General features: G+C 56.2%; 1 pseudogene; it reads right to left on the bottom strand.

The window, feature by feature from the left end:
* Positions 1–238: 238 nt before the first annotated feature.
* LOC137675651 (interleukin-11 receptor subunit alpha-like) overlaps positions 239–13,158 on the bottom strand; it is a 36,784-nt pseudogene continuing 23,864 nt past the window's right edge.

Raw genomic sequence — 13,158 nt, 5'->3', positions numbered from 1 at the left:
CCGGCGGTGGGGACTGGCCTGTCACCCTGAGTCCGAGGTGCCTCCAGCCAGGTCTGCCCATCCAAAGCTGCTGGGAGCAGAGCCTTTCTCCTTAGGGTCCATCCTACACCCCCAGGGTTCTGGGGGCTCTGGCAACGTGTACGGCCATGGGGCAACCCAGGAGGCATGGTCCCTGGGGGGGGCCAGCAGTGGCGTCAAGTCCCACGCGTGGGCAAGTGGGTGCAGGGAGCAGGACTCACTACAGGATCTGAGCCTCTGCCGAGAGAGAGGGCAGGGGGTCAGTGGGGGCACAGCCCTTCCTGCCCCCTTCCCCAGGGCAGCAGCGGATGAAGCCCCCCGCCCTGCACCCCCCCTGCACCCTGACTCACTTGGCAGCGCCTTCAAGTGGGTGGCAGCAACCAAGAAGTTGTGGGGTTTTTGTCTTGTCCTTGCTGTATTTCCTCACCTGGAGCCTGGAGACAGAGCAGCAGTGGCTGAGGACCCCGAGCAGCCTCCCATAGGCACTGGGACTGCCTGCAGCCCTGGCGATCCAGCTCTGCAGCCCCCTCCAGCTGTGCCCGGCTGCTCCAGCAGGTCAGCTCCAGGGCTACAGCAGGAGCCAGTCATGAGATCAGGCAGGGCTGGGAGGGGGACAGGGACTGAAAGCAGAGCCACAGCATGGCAGGGAGAGCCCAGCAGTTGCAGGATGAGAGGGGACCCAGGGACAGGGTCAGCTGGGCAGTGCCTGGGGACAGGACTCCCAGGAGGCAAAGGCATATGGGGGGGTCTCTGTGCTGACCCTGGAGAAGGAGAATCCCCAGGAAGGTAGGAGGCTTTGGGAAGACATTAGTAGCAGCAGCGTCTTTGGGGGATACAGAGAAAAGTCCCATGGATGCAGGCTCCTCATGAAGACCCCAGGCAGGCTGGGCAGTGACGTGGCTGGTTGTCCTGGTTTGGCCTAAACCAGGCCGATTTTCCTTTCAGTGATTTTTACTTTCAGCTAAGTCTCCTCTAAGTAACTGCACTTTCTGAAACTAACTGCATGTTTTTGCAGACAGTGTCTGCTTCCAGGACTGATAACACTCGAAGTTTGTAGTTATCACTGAGGCACCGGTAGGGATGTTGTGCAGAAAGGCTCTTGCTGTACTTGTTCTTAGAGAAACCAAGGTGACTGCTGAATTCCTCACTGCTTACAAGTGAAGAGCCGAAGGGGGGTCGCAGCTGCAGGGGGGAGCGGACAGGACAGGTGACCCAAAATTGACCAATGAGGGTATTCCATCCCATACACGTCATTCTCAGTATAAAGCGGGGGGATCACGAGGGTCTCGCTCTTCTTTCTGCTATGGCCGGTGTCCAAGGAGGACTCCGTCTGTTTTCCTGCTGCCCCCGATCCCGATCCGTGCATTCCTGAATCCAGCTCTCGACCGTCGCTAGGCCCAGCCTGGGCCTTCCCGGAGCCTGCCCTGCAGTGCCGGTGGTGACGTGGCTGACTTCAGGGGAGCTCAATCTTGGTTTTGTATATATATTTGTATATATTTGATTATTTCTATTATTGTTATTATACTCTTTTTCATTATTATAGTTTATTAAAACTGTTTTAACTTTCCAACCCGGAAGTCTCTCTCCCTTTTCCCTTTCCCTTTCCCTCTGGGGGGAGGGGGGGGATAACAGAGAGCATCTGCCACAGGTTTAATAGCCGGCCCAGCTTTAAACCGTGACACTGGTGGAGTGTGCTGGGAAGAGGCATTGATAGGCGACTGTTATAGGTGACTCCCTGCTAAGGGGAACGGAGGGCCCCATATGCAGGCCAGACCCGACTCACAGGGAAGTCTGCTGCCTCCCTGGGGCTCGGGTAAGGGATATTGCTAGGAGGCTTCCTGAACTGGTGAGGCCCTCTGACTACTACCCTCCATTAGTATTCCAGGTGGGTAGGGATGAGATTGAAGAGAGAAGTCCCAGGGCAATCAAAAGGGACTTCAGGGCCCTGGGGTGTTTGGTGAAGGGGGTAGGTGCACAGGTTATATTCTCTTCAATTCCTTCAGTGTTAGGTGAAAATAGGGAAAAGACTGAAAGTACAACAGAATATGTGGCTAAGAGACTGGTGCCATAGGTGGGATTTTGGGTTCTTTGACCACGGGGTGGCTTTCATGGCACCGGGCCTGATTATGCTGGATGGGGAACAGCTGAATCAGAAGGGGAAAAGGGTTATGGCCCAGAAGTTGGCAGGGCTGGTTAAGAGGTCTTTAAACTAGGTTTGATGGGGGAGGGGGATAAGACCAGGGCAGCCACAAATGAACCTAGGGGTGACAGGCCTGCATCAGGGGCAAGGCCACTAGCCCAGATGAAGTGTGTTTACACCAATGCATGCAGTATGGGCAACAAACAGGAAGAGCTAGAAGCCACTGTACAGCAGGAAGGTTATGATGTGGTTGCCATCACAGAAACGTGGTGGGATGACTCTCATGACTGGAGTGCAGCTATGGATGGCTATAAGCTCTTTAAAAGGGACAGGCGAAGCAGGAGAGGCGGTGGGGTAGCACTGTATGTTAGGGAGTGCTTGGACTGTGTCGAAATTGAGGAAGATGGTGAGGATGACAAGGTTGAATGTTTATGGGTGAAGATTAGGGGGAAGGTCGGCAGGGCGGACATTATGGTGGGAGTCTGATATAGACCACCCAACCAGGATGAGCAGGCGGACGAGGCGTTTTACAAGCGGCTGTCAGAAGCCGCCCAGTCGCCGGCCCTTGTACTCGTGGGTGACTTCAACTTGCCGGATGTCTGCTGGAAATACAACATGGCAGAGAGGAAGCAATCTAGGAGGTTCCTCGAATGTGTGGAGGACAACTTTCTCATGCAAGTGGTAAATGAGCCCACTAGAGGAGGGGCCCTGCTTGACCTGTTGTTTGTGAACAGAGAAGGACTAGTGGGAGGTGTGAGGATCGGTGGCCATCTTGGGAATAGCGATCACGAAATGTTAGAGTTTTTGATAGTGGGGGAAGTAAGGAGGGGCAAGAGCAGAACTTCTGCCTTAGATTTCCGGCGGGCAGACTTTAGCCTGTTTAAGAGGTTGGTGGACCGAGTCCCTTGGGAATCCGTCCTGAAGGGCAAAGGAGTCCAGGAAGGCTGGACACGCTTCAAAAGGGAATTGTTAAATATTCAGGAGCAGGCTGTCCCGGTGTGTAGGAAGACAAGCCGTCGGGGAAAAAGACCGGCCTGGTTAAACAGAGAACTTAGACTAGAACTTAAGGAAAAAAGGAGAGCCTACTTGCTCTGGAAGAAGGGTCGGGTAACTTGGGAAGTCTATAGGGACGTGGCCAGGTCATGTAGGGAGAAGATTAGAAGGGCCAAAGCTCAATTAGAGCTTGATTTGGCTGCTACAGTCAAAGATAACAAAAAAAGCTTCTACAAATACATCAACAGCAAAAGGAGGGTCAAGGAGAGCCTCCACCACTTGCTGAATGAGGAGGGTAGTGTAGTGTCAGGGGATGAGGAAAAGGCAGAGGTGCTCAATGCCTTCTTTGCCTCGGTCTTTAATGTCAAGACAGGTTGTCCTCAGGAGACTCGGCCCCCAGAGCCTGAAGTTAGGGACGGGGGGCTGTGTGAACCTCCCGTAATCCAGGAGGAGACGGTTAGTGATCTGCTGTGCCAATTGGACACCCACAAGGCTATGGGACTGGATGAGATTCACCCCAGAGTAATGAAGGAACTGGCAAATGAACTTGCCAAACCACTCTCTATTATCTACTGGCAGTCCTGGTTAACTGGAGAAGTTCCAGCTGACTGGAAATTAGCAAACGTAACGCCCATCTACAAGAAGGGTCGGAAGGATGATCCAGGGAACTATAGGCCTGTCAGCCTGACCTCGGTGCCAGGCAAGGTGATGGAACAGATCATCCTGAGTGCCATTACACGGCACATGCAGGACAATTGGGGCATCGGGGCCAGCCAACATGGATTCATGAAAGGCAGGTCCTGCTTGACCAACCTGGTCTCCTTCTATGACCAAGTGACCCGCTTAGTAGGTGAGGGCAGGGCTGTGGATGTAGTCTATCTAGACTTCAGTAAGGCATTCGACACTGTCTCCCACAGCATCCTCCTAGACAAACTGGCTGCCCGGGGCTTGGATGGGTGGACTCTTCAATGGGTTAAAAACTGGCTGGATGGCCAAGCCCAGAGAGTGGTGGTAAATGGGGCAAAGTCCAGCTGGCGGCCGGTCACTAGCGGTGTTCCCCAGGGCTCAGTTCTGGGGCCGGTGCTGTTCAATATCTTTATAGATGATCTAGACGTAGGGATTGAGTGCACCCTCAGCAAATTTGCAGATGACACCAAGCTGGGTGGGAGTGTCGATCTGCTGGAGGTTAGGAAGGCCCTACAGAGGGATCTGGACAGGTTAGATAGATGGGCCGAGACCAACGGCATGAGGTTCAACAAGAACAAGTGCCAGGTCTTACACTTCGGCCACAACAACCCCATGCAGCTCTACAGGCTGGGGGAAGAGTGGTTAGAAAGCGGCCTGGCGGAAAGAGACCTGGGGGTGCTGATCGACAGCCGGCTAAACATGAGCCAGCAGTGTGCCCAGGTGGCCAAGAAGGCCAATGGCATCCTGGCCTCTATTAGGAATAGTGTAGCCAGCCGGTCTAGGGAAGTGATCGTCCCTCTGTACTCGGCACTGGTGAGGCTGCACCTTGAGTACTGTGTCCAGTTCTGGGCCCCGCACTTCAAGAAAGACGTTGAGGTGTTGGAGCGAGTCCAGAGGAGGGCGACCAAGCTGGTGAAGGGTCTGAAGGGTCTGACCTACAAGGAACGGCTGAGGGAGCTAGGGTTGTTTAGCCTGGAGAAGAGGAGGCTCAGAGGTGACCTTATTGCAGTCTACAACTACCTGAAGGGAGGTTGTAGTGAAGTGGGAGTTGGCCTCTTCTCCCGGGCAACTAGCGATAGGACAAGAGGACACAGCCTCAAGCTTCGCCAGGGGAGGTTCAGGTTGGACATTAGGAAGAATTTCTTTTCAGAAAGGGTTATTAGACATTGGAATGGGCTGCCCAGGGAGGTGGTGGAGTCACCATCTCTGGATGTGTTTAAGAAAAGACTGGACATGGCACTTAGTGCCATGGTCTAGTTGACAGGGTGGTGTCAGGGCAACGGTTGGACTCGATGATCCCTGAGGTCTCTTCCAACCTGGTTGATTCTGTGATTCTGTGATTCTGTGATTCTGTGATGTGGGGGGAACAGCCCTGCCAAGGGGGCAAAGGGAGCATGAGCCACCTTATGGGGCTGTCGAGAACTGGTATGGTTCACCAGCTATGATTGATCATATCACAGCCCTCCTGGGTCAGCCCCACCCAGCTGGAACGGGTCAGAGCCCCCTAAATGCTCCACGGTCAGCCCCAACGGTATGGGTTAGAGCCCCCTAAAAATAATTTCCCCCCCCTTCCCTCCCGGTGCACTCAGGAGCAGGGGTTCCCCTCCCCTATGAAAGGTTCTTAGTTGATCCTTGAGATCAAGATAAAGCACAAATGAGGCACGGTATTGAGTCACAGTTGGCTATGTTTACTTGGAGAATGATATTCTATAAGTGGATAACGATATTTTGTGAAAGAGGAGGAAAGACACGGAAAAGAAACCAAGAGACAGAGGGAAGAATAAACTGAGATTACGGACAGTATAGCAAGGATAGGATAGTCACCACCCAGGATCCAGCGGCGTCCTGCAGGTCCTCTGTTTGTCTTCGGTGTTCGGTCTTCTGGTGATGGTCTGGCACCGTATCTCGGGGGTGGTCTTCTTTTATATCATGTAAGTGGGTCTCGTCATCTCAGTGACAGTGGACGTCAATGCCTGTTCTTTGTGCGATTACAGTTCAGCACATGCGAATTCATCCCATGCACTGTTCACACACCTTAGGTCTCGCTTATCACTCGGCCTTCGCTACAGTAAACAGGATGTTCTTGGTGGGCTGCTCGCTCAACCTGGATGAGGGTTGGTAACTGATAAGCAGAAGAATGGTGTGCTGCATCCGCAGTCTTATCAGTCAAACCAGCTCACACAAGCAAACTTTGAGACAATCACTTTACATTTCAGTCTCTCACAGGGGCTGGTGTCAAGTCTGTTTGGGCAGGGACCCCAGAACAGGGTTGGGGGGATATGGGGCACCCCATGCTGGGGGCTCAGGGGCCAATCTACCAGATGAGGATGGTGATGATGAGAATGGCAGCCATGATGAAGGCGGCAAAGATCCTGAGGGACACCAGGATGGCCATCTTCTCCAGAGGGTCGCTGTGGTCTGGGACAGAAAGACCATCATGGCTGAGGGATGCCACAGTCCCCGGCACCTGGTGGGGACCCTGCAGCCAGGGCAGGCTAGTGCAGGGGTGGACCCTGCCCTCCTTTGGGGCCTGCTCCCACTCTGGAGAGTTGCTGGATCCCAGTACCTCCATCGCGCCCTGCGGCCCTGGATGCCCCAGAGAGAGAAAAAGCAGGGACTTGCTGTCTCCACCCCGAGATGGCTCTGGCCAAGTCCCCTGCAGACCCCGAGGGGTTCAGGACCCTATTGCAGGCTCCTGGACACCCCAGCACCCCAGACACACACAGGCATGGGGCAAGAAACCCTTCCCATTACTCTCAGCCACACATGTGCCCAGGCAGGCAGCTGCCTGCAGGCAGTCCCCCCTCCTGCCTACCACCCCTAGCTCTACTCACTGATGGGCTCAGGGTTGGGAGCCCGTGAGGGTTCCTCGGCCAGGCTCTCCAGGCTGACGTCTGTAGTGGTTTCTTTACTCACCATGGTGGCCAGGTCTGGAAGGACAGAGAGGTTGGGAATCACTCACCCCAAAATATGGGCTGCATCCCAGGGACCCACAAAGAGGAGCAAGGAAGGGTACCCCTGTGCCCCAGGGGTCCTGCGAGCCCAAGGGTGCCCCCAGGGTGCTAGTGGCGCTCTGGGGAGCCCTGCTCTTCTCAGAAAGGGTCATTAGACATTGGAACGGGCTGCCCAGGGAGGTGGTGGAGTCATCATCTCTGGATGTGTTTAAGAAAAGACTGGACATGGCACTTAGTGCCATGGTCTAGTTGACATGGTGGTGCCAGGGCAATGGTTGGACTCGATGATCTCAAAGGTCTCTTCCAACCTGATTGATTCTGTGATTCTGTGAGGGGCCATCCCCAAATGGCAGCAGCACGGTTGCAGCCTGCCGTGGGGCTGGGAGCTGCTTTGCCCCCTTGAAGGTCTGCCTTCCACCATGGGGCCAGTTTTTGGACGGTGCATGGAACCAGATTTTTGGGTCAACTTTAAGGGACCCCAGGAGCTGGGGCTTGCTCTGATATTTGGCGGGGGGAGTGGGTGCTGTGGGGAAGGGGCTGGAGAGGGGAAGCCTGGGGTGCTGGAGGGGCTTTGGGGAGGGATGGTGCAACCCAGTAGGGCTGCTGGGAGCTGCAACCTGAGCTCCCCTTCCCGGCACCTCTGACTGGTGTCGCCCGGGACTTGGTGCTCCACTTGCTCCAGTTCCCAGCATCCAGGAAATCCTTGGCACTGACTTGGACCACGTGCTCCAACCCGGCAAAGGCATGTGTGATCACCTCCGAGAGGTACACTGTCTCCACCTAAGCTGGGCAGAGGGGAGCCATGGGGCAGGAGGGTGCACCCCTTGCTGCCCTCTCCCGGCCCCCATGCCAGCTTTGCCTTCCCTCGCCCACCACTTACCACAGACCACGAGCGGTGGATGACGGGCCGGTACTGGAGCCAAAACCTGAGCTGGAAGTGGGGCTCCTTGGGCCAGGAGGAGGGGTACTTCCAGCTCACGTGGAGCCGTCGCGGGGCCAGAGGGATGGGCTCCACCATCAAGCCCTCCAGAGGGTCTGGCTTAACTGTGTGGGAGAGAACAGGGAGCCCCTGTCACACCAGACCACTGCACAGAGGGGCGCTGGTCTCCCTGCCATCACCCGGGGCTGGATGCCCGGGGAATGAATGGACAGGGGGATGGATGGATGGGGACTCACTGATGGCCTGCATGGTGATGTCGAGGAGGCAGAAGCTGGAGCCCAGGGGGTTCACCTCAGTGATGTTCAGGCGGTAGGAGCTCCAGAACTCCAACCCATGGATGGTGCAGGTGCTGGGACAAGCTGGATCCTGCAGGCACAGCCCCACGTGCCCATTCTTGTTCCTGCAGATGGGGAAGTGGGGTGGTGACATGTCCCCCCCACTGGCCATGCATAGTTTCCTGGTGCTGCCAAGGAGGTGCCATGCAGGGAGCCCTCTGTGCCAAGAGCCCGGTGAAGAAGGCAGCCCCTGTTACAGCTCGGGCAGGGTCCAGGTAGCTGCCCTCATCCCCCTAGAGCCCAGCACGTCCCTCCGAGCATGACCGAAGCAACCCCCATCCCAGCCCCACAGTTCTTGCTGCAAAGGTACCTCCCTGGGGCAAACCCTTCTCAAGCCCCCAGGCTTGGGCAGATGGTTCCCACATGGGGACACCCAGCCCTCACCTCAGGGACCCCACTGAGGACAGTGGCAGAGCCTTTGGGATGGAGGCCAGTCCCCAGGGCACAGGACCAGAGTGGGAGCGAGTCCTACCTCCACTTCTCTTCGCCTGTCAGCGATTTCTTCCTGCCACAGAGAGAGAGAGATGGAAAAGCAGATGGTGAGGATGGGAGACGGCATGAAGCCAACCCCACCGTGACCCAGAGGAGGGACAGAGGTCTCCACCCGGGTCCTGGGGGGCTGCTCCACTGCACCCGACTCCCACATTGATGCACACAGGCGACATGGCATGGGGGCTGGAGGTAAAATCATGCCCAGCCCCACCAGCGAGCAGCCTGGCAGCAGGAGCCAGGGGCTGGGGGTCCCAGGGGAATGAGACGGCAGGAAGCCCAGAAGTGTCCTCCACAAAGGACACCCCTCACCTGCCTGGAGCTTCATCAAACAGCAGCAGCAAAGGCACGGGGATGTTGATAAAAGCAGCTCCCCGGCAGCTGGCTTCGCCTTCACCCTACAGCTCCCAAACATCCCTGCTTCCCACAGCCAGCTCCCTGCTGAGCACCCAGCCCCCTAATCCTGCGGCTTTCAGCAGGGCTGTGCTTTACCGGCTCCGGCTGACTTCAAAGCAGCCCGCTAATTTGGCCTGCAGAGATAATTAGAAGCAGAGATGCTTCCCGGGCTCCTTTCATTCCAAAGCATGCGAAGTGCTTGGCGGCTTGCAGATGACCTACTTCTCTTATAGCCCCTCCGGTGCTGGCAGAGCTGAAGACAGGGAGGGAGCCTGCCTGTGCCAGCCCCCCAACACTGCTGGGGGGCCCCTCCTTGGAGCAAGCAAATCCTCAGTGCTCTGCTTGCCCCAAAATGCAACCTGCTCCAGGGCACAGGATCATAGAATCACAGAATCACAGAATCAACCAGGTTGGAAGAGACCTCTGGGATCATCAAGTCCAACCATTGCCCTGACAACACCCTGTCAACTAGACCATGGCACTAAGTGCCATGTCCAGTCTTTTCTTAAACACATCCAGAGATGGTGACTCCACCACCTCCCTGGGCAGCCCATTCCAATGTCTAATGACCCTTTCTGAGAAGAAATGCTTCCTAATGTCCAACCTGAACCTCCCCTGGCAAAGCTTGAGGCTATGTCCTCTTGTCCTATCGCTAGTTGCCCGGGAGAAGAGGGCGACTCCCACTCCGCTACAACCTCCCTTCAGGTAGTTGTAGACTGCAGTAAGGTCACCTCTGAGCCTCCTCTTCTCCAGGCTAAACAACCCCAGCTCCCTCAGCCGTTCCTTGTAGGTCAGACCCTCCAGACCCTTCACCAGCTTGGTCGCCCTCCTCTGGACTCGCTCCAACACCTCAACGTCTTTCTTGAAGCACGGGGCCCAGAACTGGACACAGTATTCAAGGTGCAGCCTCACCAGTGCCGAGTACAGAGGGACGATCACTTCCCTAGACCGGCTGGCTACACTATTCCTAATAGAGGCCAGGATGCCATTGGCCTTCTTGGCCACCTGGGCACACTGCTGGCTCATGTTTAGCCGGCTGTCGATCAGCACCCCCAGGTCTCTTTCCGCCGGGCCGCTTTCTAACCACTCTTCCCCCAGCCTGTAGAGCTGCAGGGGGTTGTTGTGGCCGAAGTGTAAGACCCGGCACTTGTTCTTGTTGAACCTCATGCCGTTGGTCTCGGCCCATCTATCTAACCTGTCCAGATCCCTCTGTAGGGCCTTCCTACCCTCCAGCAGATCGACACTCCCACAAGTCAGCCCGCCGGAAATCTAAGGCAGAAGTTCTGCTCTTGCCCCTCCTTACTTCCCCCACTATCGAAAACTCTAACATTTCATGGTCGCTATTCCCAAGATGGCCACCGACCCTCACATCTCCCACTAGTCCCTCCCTGTTCACATACAACAGGTCAAGCAGGGCCCCTCCTCTAGTGGGCTCATTTACCACTTGCATGAGGAAATTGTCCTCCACACATTCGAGGAACCTCATAGATTGCTTCCTCTCTGCCATGTTGTATTTCCAGCAGACATCCAGCAAGTTGAAGTCGCCCACGAGTACAAGGGCCGGCGACTGGGCGGCTTCTGACAGCCGCTTGTAAAACGCTTTGTCCGCCTGCTCATCCTGGTTGGGTGGTCTATATCAGACTCCCACCATAATGTCCGCCCTGCCGACCTTCCCCCTGATCTTCACCCATAAACATTCAACCTTGTCATCCTCACCATTTTCCTCGATTTCGACACAGTCCAAGCACCCCCTAACATACAACGCTACCCCACCGCCTCTTCTGCTTCACCTGTCCCTCTTAAAGAGCTTATAGCCATCCATAGCTGCACTCCAGTCATGAGAGTCATCCCACCACGTTTCTGTGATGGCAACCACATCATAACCTTCCTGCTGTACAGTGGCTTCTAGCTCTTCCTGTTTGTTGCCCATACTGTGTGCATTGGTGTAAACACACTTCATCTGGGCTAGTGGCCTTGCCCCTGATGCAGGCCTGTCACCCCTAGGTTCATTTGTGGCTGCCCTGGTCTTATCCCCCTCCCCCATCAAACCTAGTTTAAAGACCTCTTAACCAGCCCTGCCAACTTCTGGGCCATAACCCTTTTCCCCTTCTGACTCAGCTGTTCCCCATCCGGCATAATCAGGCCCGGTGCCATGAAAGCCACCCCGTGGTCAAAGAACCCAAAATCCCACCTACGGCACCAGTCTCTTAGCCACGTATTAATCATCTGTTGCATTTTCATAGTCCTTTCCCTATTTTTACCTAACACTGAAGGAATTGAAGAGAATATAACCTGTGCACCTACCCCCTTCACCAAACACCCCAGGGCCCTGAAGTCCCTTTTGATTGCCCTGGGACTTCTCTCTTCAATCTCATCCCTACCCACCTGGAATACTAATAGTGGGTAGTAGTCAGAGGGCCTCACCAGTTGAGGAATCCTCCTGGCAACATCCCTTACCCGAGCCCCAGGGAGGCAGCAGACTTCCCTGTGAGTCGGGTCTGGCCTGCATATGGGGCCCTCCGTTCCCCTTAGCAGGGAGTCGCCTATAACAATTACTTTTCTTTTCTCCTTTTTGGAGCTGGTTGCAATCCTCCTACTTGGTTGCTTCTGTTTACGTAGCCCCTTAGAAGGTCCTTCACCTAGATTCATGTCTTCCTGACGCTCAGGAAGACGTTCAGGCTCCAGCACCTCATACCTATTCTTCAGGGGGATGTGGGGAGGGGAGGAAGGTCGGGATGGGATTCACCTACCACCCCGAGCAGGGACCTGCCTCCATTCCCCCCATCCCCTAGGTCTCCTCCTGCTCCTTGTGGAGGAGGAAGAGGACCCTCCACTTCCCGGGGAGCGTTAGGCCCGTCCGTTTTCCCCAGGGCAGGCAGGGAACAGCACTGCCTGCCAATCTCTTCCTGGGATGCTCTTGTACGCCTTAACCTTTCCACCTCCTCCTTGAGTTGTGCCACCAAGGAGATCAGGTCGTCGACACACACGCACAGCGTGGTCCTTGGGGCAGGAAGTGAACCCAGGGAGTAGGTCGGATGGCCAGCAGGATTTGGGGGTTATCCTTGGCCGGGACCCAGGCCTCACCCCATAAACCCCCCAGCCCATGCCCTGTAGGGATACATCACCTGTAGGTGGTGATATATCTGGTGGGGAGGAAGGTCTCCACGCTGGAGGTCCAGGAACAGCAGAAGTCCTCGTAGCTGGATACTCTCCAGGACACAAAGGGGACCCCCAGCAGGTCTGGGGTCCGGGAGAGGTAACACTCAGCAAGGGGTCACCTGTCCCGCAGCCCAGCCAGCACACAGGGATCCGTGTGTCACTGCAAAGTCCCCTCTTGGCAAGCCCCTGCCAGGGGTACAGGCAGTGCCAAACCCTCCTGGCTGCTATCACTGGCCTATCCCACCGGGGCCGCACGCCCCCCCACACCCCAGCCCATGGACACACTACTCAGGCCCCAGCCGCAGGCACACAGTGTGCAGGAGGCCATCGTCCTCGCTGTGGCAGCTGTAGGTCCCTGCAGTGGCCAAGCGGGTACATGGCAACACCAGCCCTCCCTGCTGAATGGCTGAGCCCTCTGGCAGCACAGCGGCACCCACCCGTCTCCATTGCACCGGCGAGCTGGGGAGGAGAGACCCTGCAGGTGGCATTAGAGGACAGAGATGGCGGGCCCACCCCAGCCACACGTGGGGCCATGCAAGCTGGGGGAGAGGGGATAGGGAAGTGCGTTGACGCCAAGAGAAGGGGCTCAGCTGGGGACAGGAACAGGGAGTTTGCTCCCATCCTGCTTTTTTGGAGCTCACCCTGTAAACCATCCCATCTGATAAATCCCCTGGTGTGCATGGAAAACACCTACCTGGCGCAGGCACCAGTGCACGACAAGGTCACATCTGTCCCCACCTGGCCGTACTGCACACCTAGAGGGACACACACAGCCCCAGATGGGTGTCAGCACCTCATGCCACCCTGTGACAGGGCTGGGTGTCAAGGTGAGCAGCTTGGGGCTATACACCTCTGGAGAGCTGGGTGCTGGCTGCGGGGTCTTGCTTCACGCAGGTACCACCGTGGGGGGCTCGAAAAGACTGGTCCCAGTTGGGACTGGGCAATGGGCAGCTGCAGGGAGGGGCTGGCCAGAGGACACCTATCACCATGGGGCTGTGTTTCAGGTACATCCTGACTCTGGTAGGTCTGTGCCTGCTTGGGGTGAAT

Source organism: Nyctibius grandis, chromosome W, assembly GCF_013368605.1.
Source record: "Nyctibius grandis isolate bNycGra1 chromosome W, bNycGra1.pri, whole genome shotgun sequence".
Taxonomy (NCBI): domain Eukaryota; kingdom Metazoa; phylum Chordata; class Aves; order Nyctibiiformes; family Nyctibiidae; genus Nyctibius; species Nyctibius grandis.
This window is presented reverse-complemented; position numbering and strand designations above follow the sequence as displayed.